General features: G+C 38.2%; 1 protein-coding gene across 3 annotated transcripts in view; it reads left to right on the plus strand.

The window, feature by feature from the left end:
- The first annotated feature begins 6,779 nt into the window (after positions 1-6,779).
- Positions 6,780-20,267, plus strand: part of btbd7 (BTB domain containing 7) — a 47,116-nt gene continuing 33,628 nt past the window's right edge. For 2 of the 3 annotated variants that reach the window (XM_088354108.1, XM_088354110.1), the window contains exon 1: positions 6,780-7,091. The gene's annotated coding sequence lies outside the window, so the exon portion shown is untranslated. The remainder of the gene's footprint in view (positions 7,092-20,267) is intronic. The other variant, XM_088354109.1, reaches the window with a different exon arrangement.

Genomic DNA, 20,267 nt, shown 5'->3' on the forward strand with positions numbered 1-20,267 from the left:
TTCCCATGAGATCTTAAAGACGAAAGAAATTCCCAACCCTCATCCTGGGAGGAGTCAATTCCAGAGCTTTGTGTAAATAAATACACAAGCCAATATCTCATCAAGACGCGATGAGGATGTAGGATGATAAACATAGATAAATAGAACAAAGCCAAATATGGTTGTTTATCCATGGAAACAAAACAAAAAGCAATTATAAACAGAGTTAAAATGTTTTTCTGCCTTATTTGAGCGGATGTGGAGTCTTCATTATCCATCCATTATTTGCACCGCTTATCTTCAGTAGGGTCGCGGGGGTGCTGGAGGCCATCCAAGCCATCTTCAGGCACACAGACACAGACAACTCCCTTGCTCATTCCCACCTAAGGACAATTTGGACCGGCCAGTTAACCTGACATGCATGTTTTCGGAATGTGGGAGGAAACCGGAGTGCCCGGAGGAAACCCATGCAAACACGGGCAGAAAATGCAAACTCCGCACAGGAAGACTGGTAGCTGGCTTTGATCCCATGACCTCAGAACTGTGCCACAGACGCGCTAACCACTCAGCCGCCCGAGTCTTCATTATGAAAACATTTGATCATTTGTGTGAGCTCATCATTATAAAGTGTCAAGAAGCATCTTCACCAGAAAACATTTGATCATTTGTGTGAGCTCATCATTATAATGTGTCAAGAACGATCTTCACCAGCACGTTATGACTTAAACAAAATATGTAATTTAGTACTTGTGGTCTAAGAAGTATTAAATGTAAGCAATCAGTTTCGTTTTATTCTAAAAATCTTCTAATTGTTGTATGCAAAAAAATTGAGTCATTTATTTGAGATGCAGCAACGTTAATTAACTTGGGAGTCATGACACTTCTATATTCCGTTTCTGTGTCCTGTAGCGCCTACCACAGGCAGAGAAAACAACTACAGCTTATTACGGTATGTGACGTGGCTTTACAGGTCGTTCACTAAGATAAAAAAGAATACAGTAATCAATATTTGCAAACATTTTGGAATCTTTATGTTACTATCTGCCCCCAACCCAGAGAGAATTGATACTAAGTTTAGGCATTTAAACTACCGTCTTTCTCCATGACAACACACCTCCTTACAATCTTCCGCGAATCTAACAGTTTATGGCAGGGGAAAATAACACATACAAGAGCTTTTCATTTCGGAACTTCTCATCTCATCTCATCAGCTGCACCGCTTATCCTCAGTAGGGTCGCGGGGGTGCTGCAGCCCATACCAGCAATAATCGGGCAGTGGGCAGGGCACACCCTGAACTGGTTGCCAGCCAATCGCAGGGCACACAGGGACAGACAACTCGCTCGCTCATTCACACCTAGGGACAATTTGGACCGGCCAATCCACCTGAGATGCATGTCTTTGGAATGTGGGAGGAAACCGGAGTGCCCGGAGGAAACCCACGCAAGCACGGGGAGAACATACAAACTCCGCACAGTAAGTCCGGTAGCTGGATTTGAACCCACACAGGAGGTTCCCAAGACCGTAGAACTGTGCCGCACACGCGCTAATCACTGCGCCGCCGTGCTGCACAACGTGACAGATACGTGTAATTGCACTGTTTTCATTGCACTGTTTCTGGTGTATTTAAAACCTAGGTCAGCCACAAGCACTACCTTGTAAAATGTGCTTACATATCCTTATATTCTTTTCTAATCATATTTCTTCTTTAAAGTCTTTTATTACATGTTGATAATGAAGACTATCTATTTATCTATCTATCTATCTACCTAGGTCATGTCCCTCAAGAGGGGTGACCGACAGCAAGACAAACACATACAATAACAAATAAAATAAAAGGAAAAAAATGGCAGAAAACACACACAAAAATGTTTAGACCATGGCCAACCCAAATGCCCAAACACCCAAACCAGTTAGGCACCTCAGCACCTAAGTTGGTCATGCTTTCGTCCCTCCAAATGAAGACTACTCTATTCTATTCTATCCTCATACCTGTTGACTATATGACTTCCAATATTTTATGTGTTTTTGATCATTTCAAATTTTGTATGCCCTTTAGGATATTTTTGTATGGTGATTTATTTTTTTAAATATACTGCTATGTATACGAAGCCACACTAAGTTTATTCCAAGTGGGGAAATAACTAAGAAAGATGCCGAATGAATTAGTGTTGTTTATTTGGTAAATGAAATAAAGTTGTTTACACAAATTGTCCTTGTTTTTATTGTACATGGTCTGCCGTGAGAAAATAGGTCCTGCTGCATTATGTTTGTAAGGTCTATTGTCGCTAAAGAGGGGCTACAGTGGTACCTCTACTTACAAATGTCTCTACATACAAGTAAAGTCAAATCATGTTTATTTGTATAGCCATTAATCATAAGAAGTCTCAAAGGGCTGTACAGACCAAAGACTATTACAAACTTAATTGTATTATTACACCATCCCCTGATCGAAAACCTACATCAGGGCAAAGAAAAACTCAAAAACCTCAACATGAGGAAAATGAAGAAACCTTGAGAAGGGACCGCACATGAGGAAATCCCCCTTCCAGGATGACCAGGCTGCAATGCAGGTTGCATTAACGAACAATAACATTAGAAATAAAATACAAATAATTAAAGTATAAGATACTAATAGTGGTCTACTTGCTCATCTTATAACACAGAGTTATTGTATTTGGTAATCATTTCTTGCTTCGACTTGATTGTTGTTGTCACATTTTAATTTTGCCTTACCCTTATCACTAATTTTATTAGGACCCATTATTATGGGCCAAAAATGGGAAATAAAATAAACAAAATGAAATGTGGTCCCTCTAAAACACAATTGGGATGGCGCTGAATGACTGTACAGAAAGAAGACATCAAGCAGGGCTTTATTACAAAAGTTTCAGGTTACAGAGTTCATGAACATGAAAATATTGCCTTTAGTTACAGAAGTCAAGTCAAGTCAAGTCATTTTTATTTGTATAGCCCTAAATCAGGAAGAGTCTCAAAGGGCTTCACAGATTATTACACTATATTACACAGACTATTTTTCAGCCGACAGGAAGAGTAGGTTATTCATATGCTACGGAGTAGAAGTGAGTTTTAAGCTTAGATTTAAACATTTCCACTGAGGTGGCAGATCGGATCTCAGGGGGAAAAGCATTCCACAGCACCGGTGCCCGGATGGAGAATGCTCTCGAACCAGAAGAACACTTCTTTGCTCTTGGGATCACCAGAAGACCGGCACGCTCAGATCGTAGGCTTCGGACCGGGACATAGGGGGAAATCAAAACTGAAAGATAAGAGGGAGCAAGTCCATGTATGATTTTGTATAATACTAAGAGAACCTTGAACCTTGAAATCACATCTAAGGCTAACTGGGAGCCAATGCAGGTTAGCCAAAATGGTGTTATGTGATCGTACTTTTTTGTCCTAGTTAAAAGCCTCGCTGCGGCATTTTGTACCAGCTGAAGAGACTTGATTCTAGACTTCAGGAGACCAGAGTGTAGTGCATTACAGTAATCGAGACGGGAGGTAACAAACGCATGAATTATAATTTCCGCATCCGACTGAGACAGTATTGAACGGATTTTAGCAATGTTAGGAAGATGGAAGAAAGCGGTTCTAGTAATTTTCTTTACATGCGTTTCAAAGGATAGATCAGGGTCAAATATGACACCTAAATTTTTAACTGAGTCACTCTGTGTGATGTGACATTTGTCAATGTTCACAGCAGTTTTTGAGAATAAGTCACGGCATTTAGATGGACCAATGACTAACATTTCTGTCTTTTCAGAGTTAAGACGCAAGAAATTGAGTGACATCCACTCTTTTATCTCAATGAGGCAGGCCTCCAAATTTCCACAGTTTAGTGTGGGAGATTCCTCCAACGGAAGATATAGTTGAGTCTCGTCTGCGTAGCAGTGGAAGCTGATATTGTACTTGCGAGTAATATCACCTAATGGAAGCATGTAAATGCTGAAAAGAAGGGGGTCAAGCACTGAACCCTGCGGAACACCACAGGTAACATTAAAGGGCTCAGATGTCATTTCGCCATATTTAACACAGTGCGTCCTATCTGAGAGGTAGGATCTGAACCACAAGAGGACGGTTCCTGAGAGACCAATCCATTTTTCCAACTGTTTTAGTATGAAATTGTGGTGCACTGTGTCAAAAGCAGCACTAAGATCCAGCAGCAGCAAAAGTGATGAAGCGCCAGAATTCATTGCCAGTAGAAGATCATTTGTTACCTTGATCAGAGCTGTCTCAGTAGAGTGGTTTGCCCTGAATCCTGATTGCATAGATTCAAAAAGGTTATTCTCGGATATGAAATCATTCAGCTGCTGTGCCACTACTTTTTCAAGTACTTTAGAAAGGAAAGGTAGGTTTGACACAGGTCTATAATTACATAAGATTTCTGGATCAAGGTTGGGTCGTTTCAGTGTGGGTTTAATAACGGCGGACTTAAAAGCTGCTGGAACTACACCTGAGGAGAGTGATATGTTTATAATATTTAGAACTGAAGGTCCAAGGACGCCAAAAAGACTTTTAATAAGTGAACCTGGGAGCGGGTCGAACTGGCAAGTTGTCGGTTTGGCCGCATTCACCACCTGTTTGAGATCATCAAGTGACAGTTCACTAAGTCTTTCACGATACAAAGTAAAAAATATAGTACAGTACGAGCTGCCATTCGCCGCTCCAAGAGTTCTACCTGGCAACTTGGTGCATTCAGAAAGACATGCAAAACAAATCTGGCCTTTATGGAAGAGTGGCAAGAAGGAAGCCATTTCTTAAAGATATCCATAAAAAGTGTTGTTTAAAGTTTGCCACAAGCCACCTGGGAGACACATCAAACATGTGGAAGATGGTGCACTGGTCAGATGAGACCAACATTGAAATTTGGCAACAATGCAAGACGTTATGTTTGGCATATAAGCAGCACAGCTCATCACCCTCAACACACCTTCCCCACATTCAAAGATGGTGGTGGCAGCATCAGTGTTTGGGCCTGCTTTTCTTCAGCAGGGACAGGGAAGATGGTTAAAATTGATGGGAAGATGGATGGAGACAAATGCAGGACCATTCTGGAAGAAAACCTGATGGAGTCCGCGAAAGACCTGAGACTGGGACGGAGATTTGTCTTTCAACAAGACAATGATCCAAAACATAAAGCAAAAGCTACAATGGAATGGTTCACCCAAAAACATATCAAGGTGTTTGATTGGCCTAGTCAAAGTCCAGACCTCAATCCAATTGAGAATCTGTGGAAAGAACTGAGTACTGCTTTTCACAACCGCTTTCCATCCAACCTCACTAAGCTTGAGCTGTTTTGCAAAGAGAAATGGGCAAAAATATCAGTTTCTCGATGTGCAAAACTGATAGAGAAATACCCCAAGCAACTTGCAGCTGTAATCGCAGCAAAAGGTGGCGCTACAAAGTATTAACTCAATTGGGCTGAATAACTTTGCACACCCACTTTTTCGTTTTTTATTTGTTAAAAAGTTTAAAATATCCAATAAAGTGTGTTCAACTTCATGATTGTGTCTCACTTATTGTTGATTCTTCACAAGAAATTACAGTTTTATATCTTGATGTTTGAAATCTGAAATGTGGCAAAAGGTCACAAAGTTCAAGGGGGCCAAATAGTTTCGCAAGCCACTGTACGAATATTTCAGGAGACAATGCTACTGCCAGAAAAAATTGAAATAGTAAGGAGAGGTACCACAGCACTGTATATGGAATTTGGAACCTTTTTACTCCCTACCGCCATCTCCTGGCTCATGTCAACATTGCAGCCTTAGTCAGCTCATTCATGAATCGCGTGCAAGTATGTGTATAGTTTAGATGTATTTAAATTAACTCTTCTTTTTTAATCTTTCTTGGAATTTGGGTTAGCGTTTGGACTCTACTTGAAACAGGCATTTTCTCACTTTCACCATTTTCATGCTACACTAACAAATACAAGAAATAAAAACCCAGGGGAATGAGCATGACGTCAGTTAGATAAGTCAGATAAGAACAGATAGGTGCTGTGGAAAATGAAGCATAAGAACTCATTGAACTCATTATTCTCTTCTCTTCTCCTTTATTTTCTTTTGATTTCTTTTCTTGCATTTTCCTTTCTTTTACCGGAGGAAAACAAAGCCTACTTACAACAAAGACAGTTAGTTCTTTGTTCCTTTATCTCTTTGTTTCCTTATCCTCACTGTAAATGTGGACCTGGAGTCGTCCAATTTCGTTGTCACAGCATATCCCATGTTGTAACAATGACAATAAAGGCATATTCTATTCTATTCTATTCTATTTTCTTTTTGTTTTCTTCTAAAGAATAGCACACATGAAGATCACTCACTCTCACTCATTTCTGTTGTACTATAAGGGAAAGGTTATTCCGTAATTTAATGTATGTTCATTATGAGTTAGAATTAATTCCAGTTTTCACCTATGAAAATGAATTGCCTTTTTACACAACTTACCACAAGAAGGCGCTCGTTATTACCTTTTGGAACAACCCGCGCGAGCACAGTAATGTATTGACTGTCAAGTAAGCTCTGATAACGGAAGTACGATAATTTAACAATGTATAGTAAACCCTCTCCTCCATATTAGGTTATCGTTTGTTAAATGAATTCCTTAGGAACGATTTCACAGTTTTTCTCTAGAAAATCAATTAACAGTCGCATTCTTCCCAACAGTGAAAAATAATTTATACACAAGTACGCTGTATTTTGAAAGACACAATAGGAAATGTTACGCAGTATTGTAGGCGGGCTTGAAAAAAAAAAACAGCAGTGGGCCATAACAACCACCCAAGAAGGCGTTGAGCTACTACGAAAGAAATACGGTGCCAAAACCGAACATAAAACCATCCGATTTTAATTTCTCACGGGCGACTAACGTCGGTGCTTTACCCGGGAGTCCCTACAACCGGAACCGGAGCGCTCACCCGCGTTCTAATGCGGACGCTGACGTCGAGTCGTGCGTAACGAGCGGAGTTGGAAAAAGAAGGTGTTGAGCTGCAATTTTTTCCCCCTCTTCCAGAGACAACTTGGGTCGGAGTGCTGCCTTTATTCCTTAAGAGAAGAGACGAAAATAAAGATACCCAACGAGGACTACTGCTCATCTGGTAACACTTACCTATTATTTGACTAATGGCTGTTACATGGCACGGCGCTTGCGGTGTTAAATTGCTTTTTGCGAGCAGCGAAGTAGATAGCTTTACCTTTAGCCTCCAGCTTGAGATATGCTACTAAGAACAGTCATCTCTTCGGTTCGCGGCGTTTCCCGAACGATTTGTCCCGGGTGCTGAGTTAAGAGATATTTGTATTTTTGTTATTATTCATATATTTTCGCCATAAAACCACTTTAAAGCGAAAAATACGCTAAGAATCTCACATGAACCCAACCCCCCTCCCCCCAAGCCCACCAAGCTACACGAGCTCATCCCTGACGTTGAGCTAACAAAGCCACAGCTAACCAATGCATTCCGTAAAATACAAAATATTCTTATTTTTCTCTCTGGATAAATTTACATTAGTACAGAAGATTTATACTTTTAAGGGTCAGGCAACGTGTTGCTTGAACGAGCTTAAATAACATCGCTTCCGAACTGATAGCAGTTTATCGCTTTATTGTGTAGTTGATTTTTGATTTAAACTACTGTTTTTCACTTCAAGACATATGTTTTGTTTTTTAAAGGGGCAGTGTGTATTATTTGACGCCGTAAAACCCATTCATTAAGAATAACAATATGGATTCAAGAGACAGTGTGTACTATGCAGGGTTGGGTAGGGTTACTTTAACTGGATTACTGTCAATTACTTTTGGATTACTCAAATACCAAATATGCTAATAAAAGACGAAAGAAACTAAATATGAATAAAATTATGACTCACAACACGTGGTAAGTTTTCTCTCCTGGCTTTGATCTATTTGATCTCTGGTAAAACTAACCTAAAATGCGACAGAAACAAAATAAAAATAAATCCAAACAGCTTGCCAACATCATTTTTGCCGTTTCATGTATTCCGTTACTCCCCAAGCCTGCACAAAATGTAGTAATTTTAATCATATTTAGTTTCTTTTGTCTTTTATTAGCATATTTGGTATTGGAGTAATCCAAAAGTAATTGAAAGTAATCCAGTTAAAGTAACCCTACCCAACCCTGTACATGACCAAAGGATCTCGCCCAGTATTGTGTCGTGCAACCGAAAACGAGCGCTAAAAAGTCAAGTCATGTTTATTTGTATAGCCCTTAATCACAGAGTCTCAAATGGCTGCACAGACAACAGATTATTGCAAACCACAGTCTATTATTACGTCATCCCCTGATCTAAAACCTGCATGAGGGCAAGGAAAAACTCAAAAACCAAAAACACGAGGAAATTAAAGAAACCTTGAGAAGGGACCGCGCATTAGGTAATCTTCCTTCCAGGATGACCAGGCTGCAATGGATGTTGCAATAACAAATAATACACAGATATTGTCAACATATAATATAGGTTATTCATATGCTATAGAGTAGAAGTGTGTTTTAAGCCTTGAGTTAAACAGTTCCACTGAGGTTGCAGATCGAATCTCAGCACTGGGGCCCGAATGGAGAACGCTCCCGAACGTGCGGATCTCTTCTTGGCTCTTGGAAACACGAGTAGACCATGCCGAGACTTCTTAAACTTGGGCTGATGGCTGTGGCTTCCTCGCTATCTAGCCGAAACCCCTGCTCCTCCTCTTAACTCTGAACTGTGACAGTGTCACAAAAGGCAAGCTGGGATAAGACGCATGCGCACTGGATTGCATGGCAGATTTAAAATGATAGCCAGTTTGTTTACGTTCGGGAAAATCTGGAGAGGCAAATGCCAGCGCGTATTGCACTCGATTTTTGACTTAATATTGTGAAATGCCATTGTAACTAGAGGCAATATTTTCCCATTTAGGTACTGTGAAACCTGAAACTTTTTTTTTGGGCAGAAACATTCGTAAGCAGATGTACCACTGTAAATAGTAAACTATCGTTTTCAGGGAGCTAACACAACACAGGCTCTTTTCCCCATAAGTGCATTTTGTAAACCATGATTTATTCAAAAAGCACAAGAAGGAATACAAACTATGGAGACTCAGAGTGACTAAAGTACACCAATTTTCTCTTTTTTTGCCCAGCCTGTGGAGATACATTTGTTTTTTGGGGTACCCATAGCAACAAGATGGCAGACAATTATGTCAAAAATGCAAAGTTCTCGAACTACGAGTCTTTGAAAAAAGAAACATGTATTGATAATTAATGTACTTTTGCTTATTTATAGCAATATTGTTTCCTTTAATGAGTAATGATTTGTTTTCACAACAGGAGGCACTAAATAATATAGAAAAAGAAAGTTCATGAACTGTCACATAAACGTGATTTTTTTTTTTTTTAATACTTGTTGGTCAATAAATTAGCATTTATTTTTCGTAACATGATCCTCACCAACAGGGAGTTGACGTTTGTCTGCCTTGCAAAAGCCCGGGCAAAAGCAATGAGATAAAAATGCTGCGGTTTGTTTCAGAATTCTTATTTTTCCTTGTGCTTTTTTGCACTCGTTTTTGCATTCATAGTACAGCGGCATCTAGTGGTCAAATAATACACAATGTGCCTTTAACATCACTGATGAGCTGATTGCTGCAGATAAGATTATCGCTTTGTTATGGAGTTTCTTTCTGTTTTATATGACGACAGTTCACTTAAGGATCATTCCATTTTTAAAGTAACAGTGTGTTTTATTTAGTGCCTCTTAGTGGTAATTAAAATCGTTCATTAAAAATAAACAAGGTTGATTTATAAATGAGTATATATATATATGCGAAAGTGCATGAACCATCATGTAAACGTGTATTTGTTTAAATACTCGTTGGTCAATATGTTTGTATTTACAAACAAGGCGCTGACATGTATGTCCACCGTTTTGCAGCTACAAGAACCCAAACATCTTGCAAAAAGGCTTGTCGAAAAATGGTGCGGTTTGGTCACTTTGAGTTTCTGTAGTTTGTATTCTTCCTTGTGTTCTTTTTGGCTTGATTTTGTTTGCACTACATAATCCTGTGACATCTACTGGTCAAAGGATATACAATGTCTCTTTCACAATATTGCTTATGATCTTATTGCTGCAGATAAGTTTATCATTTTATCATGGAGTTGCTTTCTGTTTTATATGACTGCAATTTAGTTTAGGATCCAGGTTTTGTTTGTTAGTCATGTGCCCTTCGTTATCAGGAGAATACAACCGCACCAAAAACATTGGACTCACTGTACCTTTTCATGTGGGCCACAAAAGCTTGCCCTGAAATTATCTTTACTTTGAAAGAATCCACCAACTTGATAATATTCAAATTTGAAATCAATTATTTATCATATCAATGTAACATGTATAGCTTTCTAGACCAGTAGTTCTAAACCAAGTTGTGGGCCACGTTGGATTAAAGATTTGGTAGCCAGCAGAGAAAAATATGGATTGATTCGATTTTTTTTTTTTAATCTGCCAATATTCTCAAATCCGATACCTCGTTGATACATGGGGAAAATAGATGATACAACCTTTTTAATTGATATCATTTGCAGTTATGATCAATTATACGTGCAGACATTTGCATTGTATTTGATTTTACATTTGTTTCTAAATAGAGTGATTTCGGCAAACTGGTTTTGAACAATAGAATTAAAGCAAAGCCATACGTTTGGTCTCTGTCTTGAATTATTAATAGTAGATTTTTACCTCAATTTAAAAGCCTGATGGGTCCCTCGTGGTCCGCAGGCTGTGGTTTGCCCATCGCTGTTCTGAACCCAAAGTTAAGCGATATACCAACTGTGAAATATTTTAAGCCACTTACCACAAACAAACGTCAACGCTTTCGGGGTCAGGATATCAATTAAATAAAACATTAAATACAATTTTGAACACATATTTTTAATTGTATAAATACATGACATAAATAATTCCAACCGAAAAGTACACCACAAAAAAGTCCATTCAGAAAATGTAATTTTCCTTGTTGTTAGATACAATCTCCATCAATTATTTTCTCATTTTATATTCATTTAAAAAAATTAGTGACATGAGGAAAAAAAAGTAATTTTAATATTAATATACTCTGCTATTCGACCTGCAGAGGGCTTATCGCCGCCAGGCTGTTCGTGCCAAGACACACTGCAGGTAAGTGGTGCCCCGACGACCCTGGCGGTTTTGGGATCCTTGAACTCTGCTATTATGTTCTATTTAAATTCACTATTTTTGTTGAACCTGGATCTGTGGTACTTTGTTTCGGGATGTCTGTTGTAGGCATACACTGTTGTTCGAATAAATGTGTATTTACTGGTATGCCTAACGTTTGAAAAATGAAAACATAAGCAGCCCTCACCGCAAGTGTGTAGACATGCACCTTTCTCAAAAAGAAAAGCTGTTGGTTCGTTTTAGGTACAACATCTGTTTTTGTTTACACAAGTCTGTAGCGGTTTATTTTACGCGTTGTTGTCTTACTGTCACTATCGTGAACCTGAGATATGTGCAAGTTTTTTCGGGGGGTAATGATCTATGAGGCATAACTATGGCTATAATAACTGCATGATGAAAAAAAAACATGGTTTCCTCTTTGCCAATGTGGTAGAATAATAGCGAATAATTACATGTTGGTGTCAACTTTTTGTAGGAGTGTGACTGGTGCTTTTGTTTATTTAAAGTGGCCTGAGAGTCACAACATGGAAGGATTCTGTGAATATGTGACTATACTAAAAAAGGGAAAGGCAATAAGACGATACAGACATTGAAATGTTGTTTGTTGAGTGATTTTAAATTGTCATCGTGGAGGTTCTCCTTCTGATCAGGTTTAGAATTGGAGTCAGAGTTTTGAAGCCATATAATGACATGTCATTATTGGAATGACATGCACTGTTAATTCCATGACTGGAATAAAAGCCTGTTTGCTTGCAAGTACTTGCTCAGAGCTTTTGAGTGAGGAAGACTTTAGCCTGACTGATATTTTGTGATTGTGCAATAAGGATTTAACAAGATGCATTGACATTCCACTTAAAAGAAGCACGCATTGTCTTTTCTAGCTGTCGTTCATTCCTTGGACATTGGCTGTCAGACCTCATTTGCCTTGTTATTAGAGTAATCCATTTAACCTTGTGTTTTGTAAAGTCATCAGAGCTAGATGCTTCTGGAGCATATTAAGATTTTATTCTGAACAGTTCCTGATGTAGACTAATAACGTGAGAAATCATGTGTTTCAGTTTCAAAGGAAGTCATCTGACAAAATCCTGCATGTCTAGTGGCGCTTGACCCAGTGTAATCCGTCGGCTGCCCACCATGAGTCATCACTCTGGACATTGTATTTGCTTTTCTCTCATGTCTGCGTGTGTGTGTTTATTCTGGACGCTTCTAATTCCTTCCGTTTCAAGTCTCTCTTATGACTGTCATTCAGATGGTCCAACTCGCGAGTGTGCTGTATGATCTCATTGGCAGAAAGCGACCCTGTAATGTTTAAGTGGTTATGGTTGTCTTTCGCCTGAAGTTTCTTTCTTCTTAGGTGTGACAACAAGGACGAATGTTGACTTAAATTCATTGATCCAATATGTGCCATTATTACCAGAGAAATGGGAATATTCTTTTCAAATTAAGCCTCTATTAGTTTTTTTATAGACCGAATAATGTTTCTGGAAAGATTTTTATTTTGGTGCTATCACGTTGCTCTGTCCACTGCAATCGTATGACTCAATATTCTTTATTTGCTCATAAAAGTAATGAATCAAAAATGTAGTCATGTGGTCAAGAACTCCCACGAATTAACTAATCCCACACTATATAGCTGTGAAAAAATGTAATGCCGCACGACCAAAGAAATAATGGCGAGGTATTCTAGATTTGCCCAAGTTCTTGACTCTTTAAATAATGACGCGGTGAACGACTTTGAAACCTTTAACTAAACCTGACGAAATCCAGAACTACCTGCTTGTAAACCTTTATTGTGCGGTTTTGCCAATCTGATATATTGACAGTGGCAAACTGAATTTGTGGCAGCCTGCCAGAGGTTTAAAATATTTTGGCACCACAGCGGCTGCAAAATATCATTTTGCCGGTTCCATTAAGTGAATCAACATTTTTAACATGTTTTTTCTTCTTGACTAATTTTAGATTGGGGTTGGGGCCAATAACCAAACATCCAAACGATTGATTCGTTAATGTTGGAAACATTTGCCTTTTTAGTAAAAAAAAAAAAAAACAATTTTTTTGTGCATTGGTGATAATAACACATGATCATTTTCTGTGTACCTTCAAGAGTATGAAATGGTTGTATAGGAGATTAGCCACATGAATACATTTACCAAAAGAGATAATAAAAATTTGTAAACCCTCTTTTTTAGTCAGTCAAGTGAAATTGGATAACTTCCTATTTGTACATTCCATCCGAGAGGTGCTCATTATTTTTTTCTTTAACTGTAGAAGAAGGGCAGACCTAGGTATAGAAAGGTCACGGTGAAAGAATTGGGGTGTCTATTACAGCTGCATTGTTTATTACGATCATACAAAGGGGTCTACAGTGGTATCAAATATTTAGCAGTCTGAAGTAACCTCTCTGAAAAAATAGTGTACTGGGCTCTATAGCCTTGCAGAAATGTATGTTAGTGGCTGTCTATACGTTAAAACTAGGGCTGCAACTAACTACTGTTTTAAGTTTTCTAGTCATCTACTATTGAAACCGTTAGTTGAATAATTGGATATTTAGAATAATTTTCTTACATTTAGCAGGTCATTGATTTAATTATGTGGAAAATGATAAATAGCACAAGAAAATGGGTACAAATAAAAAAACATTTTATTAAACATACTGCAGATTCGTACAAAAAAACAAGGCCCACTGCTTGGTCAGTAGAGACACAAATCAATGAATAAATCTTTGTCCATTTTTGGGGACAGGAAAATCAATAATATATTAAGATCAAGTAAACATTTTTTATCCCTGTTAAACAAGAACAGGCTCATTAGCAGCAGTAGAACGGTAAATAAAACAAATATATGCATTTTGTGAAGTACATTCAGTGGTCAACTGCAAAGTCTAAGAGAAAAGAACTTTAAACGTCAGTTGGTCAAAGCGTTTGGTTTAAAACTTTTAAGAATCATTGTGGTTTTAAATATTTTAACCACTGACGTTAGTTCTTCCGGATGCATACGTTCAATTTTAAAATTGTTTTGCACAGTCTGATATAAAGATCAAGCTCTCCTTTACAGCAAAATATAGGTGTATAAAATGAGTACAATGCATGTCATCAATACCATATTGGCTTGAATGTTATCTTGAATCTTACTGACGCGAGTCAGACAGTTATGTTCAACTGTCCGACATTCTCCTTAATTGTTTCAGCATCACCGGGCTACTGGCAAATACGCAATGTCTGCTTTGCAAATTTTGCAAGTGGTCTTTTTATTCGCTTTATCCTGGCAAATATGATCCCAAACTTTCGAAGTTTTGGTACACGTGTTTGATGATAACGCCACCATTTTTGTATTTTTGTGCAACCGCTCGAGACATAGACTATTGCGCATTCGTGACTTGCAGCAGAGATTATATTCTGGTAGAGGTGACCCCGTGTCTGGTGACAATAATCTACAATGGATTTTATTGTCAACTATTTCTATTACCGATGTCTGTCTACACCTTCGACTAATCGTTGCAGCCCTAATAAAAACAGTAACATATTTACAGCAATCATCAAGAACATTTTAATCAAAGTTAAAGGGAATGAACCAAAATTACCCCTACTACTGGAAATTGTAAATAATGAGAGCCGACCTGGAACACACCTCTTGCTCTGGCTGGGAAATTAATATAAATGATTAATACGGGTAAGACTTGACTCCCATTTAAATAATGCATGGATTGTAACCTTGAGGCAATTGTTTTTGTACGGGATTGTGTAAGTGGTCGGTTTCTATTGAAAGAATTAGGAGTGCTGTGAGGTGAGTGTTTGGAAAATGTTAAATTCTCGCATACGTTCATGCATGTGCCAAGTGATGTGTGGAGGGGGGCTGGGAGAGGATGCTGTCACCTCTCATTAGGAACATGTAGTCCAGCACTGCCTACCATCAAGCCCTGCACTATGCCAATGCCTTCATCAGGGCTCAGCACAGCAACAACGCCTGTTTCAGTCTTGAATGTAAGAAAAGTCTCCTGAATCCTCAGGCTAATAAAACACGTCAGGGGGCGTGTTTTGTTTAATGGCGGGAGGCAGCTCCTGTGAAGAACAGTTGATGTGCTCGACAGCGATTTAACATTTCTTCTTTGCTGCAGTGCAAATTAATTTTGCCCCATTATTTGCGTGTGTTGATGATCACAGTGTTGAGTATTGTTTTAAAGGTGCAGTACATAGTAAATCATGCGTTCTTATAACCTCAATTTTAAATTTCCGTTCAGTTTCTGGGCAGATTGTGAATGCAGGCTAATGAAAAAATGAGCATGTTTTTGTGAGTGGTGTGGTACACTATGGTTGTTTGTTGAGTAGTGTAAAGGAGTACAAAAGAAAAGCGGTAGACACCTACTACAGTTGAACGCTATGTAGTGATGAGCAACTCGCTTCCCTGCAGGTGCTGACACAGTGGTCAATTACTATCTCGGTTGGAGTAAAAACACATCCACTATCAGACCAGTTCTTGGTTTATTCTCGTTGAGGAATACTTTTTAATTCTGTTGTAAGGATCAACTGATGTTGGTATTGGCCCTGATTAGTATTAAGAGGAGGCCGATAACTGATATTTGGAGACCACATTACCGTAAATTCCGGACTTTAAGGCGCACCTGATCATAAGCCGCACCCCCCACATTTTGGGAGGAAAACGGATTTATTACATACACAAGCCGCACCGGTATATTAGCCCCACGCATCCACATTGAGAAAAGAAGTCCTTTTGAGCTGAACAATTTTAATGAGGAGAACCTGTATAGATTTGTTGTTTCTCTGTTGCTTGCTAATTATCAGACATATCATACTATACCTCTAGCCATCAGGTTAAAACGGTTGTTTCCAGCGAAGAGGAGGGGGAGGGATTTTTTAAGGGTTATTGTTCTATTTTCTTTATTAATTATCCATTATCCGTTATTGGTCAGTTCATAATACGCTACAAAGCCAAGGAGCCAGGACTCTTACTCTCAGCCGAAACAACATGCCGACATTCCTAGATACTTATGGTTGGCTGATTGAACGGAAAATGATACCGGTACTTATCATTTGATGCAGACCTGCAAAGTCCAGGTACCCGTTGAAAGTAATCCAAGGAAAAGAAAGTGTATATTTCCGAAGGTAAGGGTGGGAAAAATATATATGCACTTTTGTCTGCGGTGTCCACAAACACTCACCTTTACTGGTTTCTACTTCCCATAACCCCCTGCGTCTGTTACGCCCCTTCTTTCTAAATGGTCAGTGCAAGACTTATCAGAACAAGTCTCCAAAATAAATACATGACAAAAATATACAGTTGCAAATACATATTATACATGGTTGCACATAATTACAAAGAAAGACGGTACACCAAGAGGGTTTTCAAAGCTTTAATAATAATAATATAACTTTCATCCCAAACTGTGCCTGTAAAAGGTACCACCACGCTACTCGTAACACGCTCGCAGGGTTCAAAGCCTAGCTGTTAAAAAAAAGCTGTCTCGCAAATATGAAATTCACGGTAAGCCGTCCTCGTCTTTCTCGTCATTATTGACGTCTTCAAGGGCGTCTTCCTCACATTCGAAACGAATTTCTATCCTCTGTCATACGGACAATTCGATCACAGTCCAAGAGGATGCAGTTTACCTCGGCGCACAATTCCACCGGTCTGAATTTTATCTTTTGTACTCGAGTGCCGCTGGTGTTCGTTAGAAAAATTACTTAAATAAGCCGCTTCACTGAATAAGCCGCAGGGCTGAACATTTGGGAAAAAAGTAGCGGCTTATAGTCCGGAATTTACGGTAATTTGCTGTAAAAATAAATAATATTTTATGAATTTAATAAAACTTTAATAGCGCTCTGAATCTTTTTGTAGTAAATAAATTAGAATTTCAACAAAACTGACATGACTAATTAGTGTGGTATTTCTCTGTAGGTTCCCAAAGCCACACAGCACAATATGTTGAACTGAAATGTGAAATGTGTCTTACTTTCCAAACGGTATACAGTAGTCAGATTTTAAATGTAATCCCAATTTTGAAATCCAATAAAACCAGGGTCTCATTCACAATGATTTTCTGGTTACTGCGATCAGTGAACAACTACGTATCATAATTATCTATCTATCTATCTATCTATGCATTACAATAAGGCTACTATAGGACACTATATAAAGACTACTTGAGTACAACTAGCCGTGGTTGTAAATATTATAGCGTTTAGTTACATTGTGGCGCCTTCAGTGTTGGTGACATTCGCAGGAATATGTATTAATAAGCTTATTAATCGCTTTTTTTGTTTTAATCACGTTAATCAATATTTTCTAAATGAACAAAATATTCTGACTACAATTGTGATGCTCGTCCAATCAAAAGAGCAGCCCTATTAAGCATAGGAAAAAGTTTCCGTTCACAGGAAAGAGTAAGTAACCTGTGTTGTCTGCTTCTGTGTGTGCTTCGCTGTACGTTGACGATATTTCCTCGACATTTCAGTCAAGGGTAGTCACAAAGGAGGGTGGAGAGAAAAAAAAGACAAACGTAATGGGGAAAAATTTCCACAAATATGAAAAATATTAGCGACAGCCATAACTCTAGCTCCAGTCTGCAGTTTGTTACTACCGACAGTGCATAGTGGGCTTCCTGCTTCGGTGGCTCTGCCCTCATCCCTTATCCAATCAGAAGGCGCAGGGTGAGTAGCGTCCGGGACAAGGCAGGAGAGAAAGAGAAATGTTTGGCTCGGCTGTTGCTTGGTGTTGTGCTTAATATTGGCTTAATCAGCCTAATAAAATGCCGATACCCATATCTGTCAAATTCCCAAATATCGGTGCTGATAATCGGGCCGCCCGATAATCAGTCGACTTCTAATCTATTTACACTTGTAATAAAATCTACTTGTCCCGTATTTAAATATACATAAATGTTTAGGGCTGGGCAATTAATGTAAATTATCCCTGATTAATATTAACCTAAAACCCTATAAAAAGTGCAGAATGATTACAGAAATTCTTACGGTCTTTGCAGTGTTCATTTTACCTCTGAAAAGTGATGGGTCCCGGGACTCGCATGCTCAAAAATCTATGGGTCCCAAAAGAGATCTATGGGTCCCCAAAATTTAGTGTTGTAATTGTATTGTAAATCGGCGACAAATATATAATCTAAATCTATATATTCATTCAGTTTTAATCATCACAGTTTATTGGTAATACAAATCAGTTATCACTTCAAGATTTTTCAGTTCACAACAATATTGTACATTATACAAAATAATATTGCTGAAATAATTATATTAATCTCTATTTTCATTCAGCTTTAATCATCACAGTTAATTGGTAATACAAAGCAGTTATTACTTCAGATTTTTCAGTTCACAATATTGTGAATTATACAAAATAATATTGCTAAAATATTAGTCTATTTATTCATGCAGTTTTAATCATCACAGTTATATTCTTCGGGGTTTGCTGTCCCGCCACAGATGTAATGCCTTCTCAAGGTCCAATCCATTATCATCCTCCTCATAGCGTAACCAGGAATAAAATTAAGTCCATTTTGGCAGAAAAGTCCTTATCTTGCTTAGGAGTATTATTTTGTTTATTTTCTTTCGTCGAGTCGTTCGCTTCAACATACGTCTTTTCCTAGCCTCTCGTGTTTTCCTAGCGATCTTCCGGAGAATTACTCCGCCGTTTTTTCGTGCCGGAATTATTGCTGTTGTTATCACTTTCGGCATTATGTTTCGACTTATTACTGACACTGAAGAAATTACCAATTTGCGTTGATTTTCACCTTAAATCGACGACAACTACCACAACAATGACGAAATCTCGAAGCAACAAGATCTCGTTTGCCGAGATCGGCGTGCAGACGAAAACCCGTGAGACCAAAACAACAATGGCGGATCTGCCTGACGAAAAGTTTGGAGTGCGGTAAATCTTTGTTAAAAATAAAAGTAATCGGGAAATAATGACAATTTTGTGTCGAAAAAGTTGCGTCTCAGGGACGCACGTTGATTCGACACTATGCGTCCCCAGCAAAAATGATGCGTCTAGGAGGCAGGGACGCGAGCAAACGAGAACACTGTCTTTGTGATGAGAAAATCATGTTTATTTGGACATTTGCTTTTTTTCTGCTTGCTTCCAATGAAGAATATGTTTCTATTTTATTCTATTGATATTGGATTTTATTTTTGTACACTGAATGGTTTTATAAAGCACTAATTTGCCATTTTAATAATCCACATTTTTAAACATTTTGCCAAATCTTGAAGTTGGCAAAATGTTTTAGGAATTTGTTTTCACACACAAGCTGGTGCTGATTATCAAAATATCGTTTTTAAGGAGTTCATGTTCCATTTAAATACAGGTAGATCATTTCTAGGCTCTGGGTACCCGTTTTTCTTTTTCTTTGAACAAGCTATTACTCTTAACTTACTGTTAAAACGGATTAAAATGTGTCTTTCTTGTCTAGATTATTTAACACAGGATTTATTTTCATCAATAAACATGTCTCTAAATGTTAAACAAGTGTCTTTATTGTTAAAAATATTTTATTTTGATCAACTCGAGATTTTATTATTTCTGTCTATATCTTGTATGAAATTTCTCCAGTCTTTTATTAGCCTGGTGGTCTGCCAGGAACCTGGCCTTAACAAAAAATTCCACTCTGCATTATTTTTCATAGTAAAATGTTTACTGTTGGGCAATAGGGTAACTTACAATAAGGGAGATTTCTGTCTTGAGTTATTCCAGTTATTACTGCCCAACAAACCAAAAGACGCCACATTGCAGAACAAAATTGCAACATGCTTATTGTATCAATGGCATCACGGTATCATGGTTTCGGTTTTTGAATAAAATTGGCTTTACTGTTTGTGGTATCAATGTTGTGAAACATTGTATGCAACGGCAATAGACATCATGTAAAAAAATTAAATAAATAATGAGATTACTATTAAAATATTTACAAAGCAAAGCTTAGAGAAGTTATATTGATAGTACACTGTTCCAGCTGTACAATGAAAAGTAGTGCAATAACATTTAGCAGCAACAAAAACATTCACAAATGAGATGTATGTTTTCACATTTTTTGCGTGCTCGTTTAGGATGTTGATGTCCCTGTTAAAGCTTGT

This window comes from Urocampus carinirostris, chromosome 15, assembly GCF_059441175.1.
Source record: "Urocampus carinirostris isolate Australia breed hairy pipefish chromosome 15, RoL_Ucar_1.0, whole genome shotgun sequence".
Classification (NCBI taxonomy): Eukaryota; Metazoa; Chordata; class Actinopteri; order Syngnathiformes; family Syngnathidae; genus Urocampus; species Urocampus carinirostris.